The sequence below is a fragment of the Amphiura filiformis genome, chromosome 9, assembly GCF_039555335.1.
Source record: "Amphiura filiformis chromosome 9, Afil_fr2py, whole genome shotgun sequence".
NCBI lineage: Eukaryota > Metazoa > Echinodermata > Ophiuroidea > Amphilepidida > Amphiuridae > Amphiura > Amphiura filiformis.
In genome coordinates, this window is record NC_092636.1 from 47,541,584 (window position 1) to 47,545,452 (window position 3,869).

Below are 3,869 nucleotides of genomic sequence, written 5' to 3' on the forward strand. Positions count from 1 at the left end.
CGGCATGCTAACGACTAATCGAGCTGCAGATATCGGCAATCCCTTTTTCGATCGTCACAAAAAAAACCGCGAGGCCCAGATGCCCTTTCACGCTATACTCATTGCATTGCAAAACGTAGTAAATAAAAGTAGTGCAGTATCACGGTGTGCCTTTTTCGAGGCAATAAAGTGTTATTAGTGTTGCTCGGTGGACGCTTAGATTATTAATACACAGATTGGAATTTTCCATGCATGTGCCCTCTAAGCGTACTCGAATTCAGCTGACGTACCGGCGCGCCGGTACAGCGTACAGACCTGGCGACATCGCTTATCTTACGCGCCAAGTTTCTTTTGTGTACGTTCGCGCTGTTTGCGCTATTTTTGAGTTTGCTCACGCGGTACCTGACTTAGCGTCGATCCCCTGAGGCAACATGCCATGTTTCCGCGGTATGGGTGGACGTATTGTAGGCCAGTGAAGTACAAATTGATGCGCAATAATACGGTTCTCTTTCCTCGTGTAAATTGCTCCTATGCCATGCAGGAAATGGATATTTTAATAAACCGTGTCATCATGGTATTAAAATACCATGATGACACGGTTTTGTTTGCTCACATTTGAACTAACGAGTTTACATTTCTGCTCTGCGCTAGAATCTTGGATATAATTATTATTTTTTGTGTAACGAAAATAAATTAAAGAATGATGACACGGTTTTGTTTGCTCACATTTGAACTAACGAGTTTACATTTCTACTCTGCGCTAGAATCTGGGATTTATTGTATGTGTAACAAAAAAAAAGAAATATGATAACAGTAACAAAATAAAGCGATATTCTGAAAAGAATCGTGAAAACGTGAACAATTTACATTATTAGAATATACGACAAGACTTGTGTACATGTAAATGTAAATGTAAATGTAATGGTGCGGAATAAGACGTCAATTGAACGTTGATATAGAAAACTGGCATAAGTGTTAAAGAGCACGTAATGTTAAAGCGCACGTAATGTTATGGGCAAATGAACACCCAACACGGTCCGTAAGTTCTACGCATTTAGATAACCCATCAGTCAATTCGTTCCCGGAATACTGCAGTTGAAATCCAAGCACCTCCTTCAGAAGATATGACCTTAATATTCGGGAGTGTGAAAGTCAATTGGGGTTACTAGAATAGGTGACTCCATTTGAAATCTACACTCCCTGTGTGGGAGATTAAGGTCATGTCTGGATGCATGGATGTCAAACAGAATAGACCAATAAGGTGTGTAGTAATTCAACATGTTTTTTTATTGTAAATTACATATAAATACGTACATTTCTTTTCGCAAGATTAATTTCAATTAAGTACATAATATTTTACCACTGGCCCGGTTCAAGTGTTCTGTAATTTACCTCTTTTTAAAGCACAGCTTTCACAAAAGCACTATACAATAAGTCCAGAGTCCACAGAGGGACCTGTCAATCACTTTCGGAAGTACAAAGTAGACATTCCATCCTTACGTATTAAAGTATACTCCAATTGCAGATCTGGATCGATAGGAATATTATTACAAAATACAATATATAAAACAATGATATAAATGCAATATAGCACATTTGAACTGAGCCAGCACCTATTATCTCCTTAAAAATCCGGTTCTATTTGGGATTTTAGAAATCCTGCAAAGTACTATGCAGCGAATAACCACTTTAAAATCCGGATGTAATGCGTAAATAAAGAAATTCATACAAGAATTGAAAGATAAAATGACCGCTGCATATGATGTTAATCGGGCACAGGCGGAGCAGATTAAACTCAGTCCATATGGAGTCACACACAGATAGAAAAGACACACAATATAGAACATGTTTTTGGTCACTTCAACTTGTCGTCGATTTAATTTAAAACGCAGTTGCCCACCACCACTGGGATTTGAATTGCGGACAGTCGTCCGATTCTAATCAGATTGTCCACTTGTCGAACCGCCGTTTGCCGCCGTCTGCGCAGGGGTTGGAGCCTGTGTGTGCACTAAAGAGTTTTCAGTTGCCGAAGCTAAAGCTGAAATGAAGCCATATCTTGAAATAACTAGTTGTGATTATAACGGTTGGAATTGGGTACAGAAAAGACGAAAGGAGCAGATCGTATGCTTTAGCTGTAGGATGGTTTGTGTCTTTTATGCATGTCTTATATGTTTCACTATATCCAAGCTTACCAAAGTTAGTATAAAGTGGAATCGAAGCAAGAAATAACGGTATCGCCCACAATATAATCAAAGCAATTACTATCTTATACTTTTGAAACATATTTCTGTATATGGCAATGTTAGTCGTGATGAGCACAACACGGTTAATGGCTATACACGATAGCGTAAAAACGCTCGTCCCGACACAAGTTATAAAGAAAAATCCACATAGTTCACATAACCAATTTGGGAGAGGCCAGCCATCTTCGCTGACAAAAGCCACTATAATCCACACTAGATTGCAACTTGTGAGCAAATCCGCCACACTCAGATTAACGATGAAGATGTTGATATTTGAGCGCAATTTTTGCGACAGTAAAAGCGACAGAATGGTCACAGAATTACCAAAGATACCAGCAATGACGACGAATCTAAGTACCGAAGCCAGAATGACTCTTTCAACAAATGAAGTCACAGGGCCGACCTCAACATCGGTTTCCGTAACGGTAGATACAATCGCCAATGCGTCTGTCATATTCATGTTTTTTCCTTATCGCAGTTGTTGCGCTCTGACAAGACTTGCTGTAACTTGTAAAATTATGAATAATGTTCTATTGCCTGAGAAGCATCAGATTTAGAGTTAAAACGATTTGCATTGCATCTGTCATATTCATAATTTCTTACGCATTTTATCGTAACGGCTGCCTTCAAAACCATTAGCAAGATGTGAAAAAATATGAATCATAAATGCTGTTGCTGACTTCCTATAAGAAGTCGCTATACAAGTGTAAGTGTAATAACGGTTAGTGACCGTATTGGCTTGTCCGGTCGTTTTGTATCCATAACATTCGGCAATTAACCAGACATTACCTCAACCTCTTAGTAGTCTCTTCTCTCTGAATTATTCCATTGATTTTGATGGATAGTCTTTTCACAGCTGCCTATAGTATTATGATGAACACTCTCTATATTTTGAGGTCAACGCCATTTAGGAACTATTCAAAAAAGATGATCATGAGAAGGCATCGACTTTTTACACATGTTTGGTGTAACCAATGACTCCAATAAAGTCTTTTGTCATGTTCGTTGACAGTCACTGTCGAGTATTTGCGCTATTACCTAACATGATTAATGTACATTTGCGAATACAATTATTCCAAGTACAGGGTGTCCAAAAAAACAAAAAAAAACAAAAAAAACGAACCCTCATTGCGCCCTCTTTTTCTCCTATTTCTGAAAAGTTGATCAAATATATTTTTGGTATGTAAAGAAACCTATATTCGTTAGTTTTGATAAACCGAAACAAAATATTTCAATCGGCTCACAACTTTTGAATATATGCTCTTTTAAAGATATGTTCCCGTTTTTCACTCTGTCCACGGAGGAGTTTTTGCTACTTCAAAGATTGAAAGGAGTACACGTACCGTGCATGAATATCAAACATTCCTCAATGATAAATTTATAAAATAACTTTATTTAGGGAATGGGCTTTACCGTTGGGCTTATGGCTTGTGTATTTGGTTAAGTGTCATTAATCTTAGTGTGGTAGCTGAGGATCAAAGACGTGAATAAAGGTATTATATAATCTCTTATTGTGGTAGCTGAGGATCAAATGATGTGAATGAGCATATTATAATCTCTTAGTGTGGTAGCTCGGGATCAAGAATGTGAATACTGGTATTACAATCTCTTAGTGTGGTAGCTGAAGATCAAGGATGTAAATGAGCG

At 38.0% G+C, this 3,869-nt stretch overlaps 1 pseudogene; it reads right to left on the reverse strand.

The window, feature by feature from the left end:
- Positions 1-1,595: 1,595 nt before the first annotated feature.
- On the reverse strand, positions 1,596-2,676 carry LOC140160108 (melatonin receptor type 1B-A-like; annotated as a pseudogene).
- Between the last annotated feature and the right edge of the window lie 1,193 nt (positions 2,677-3,869).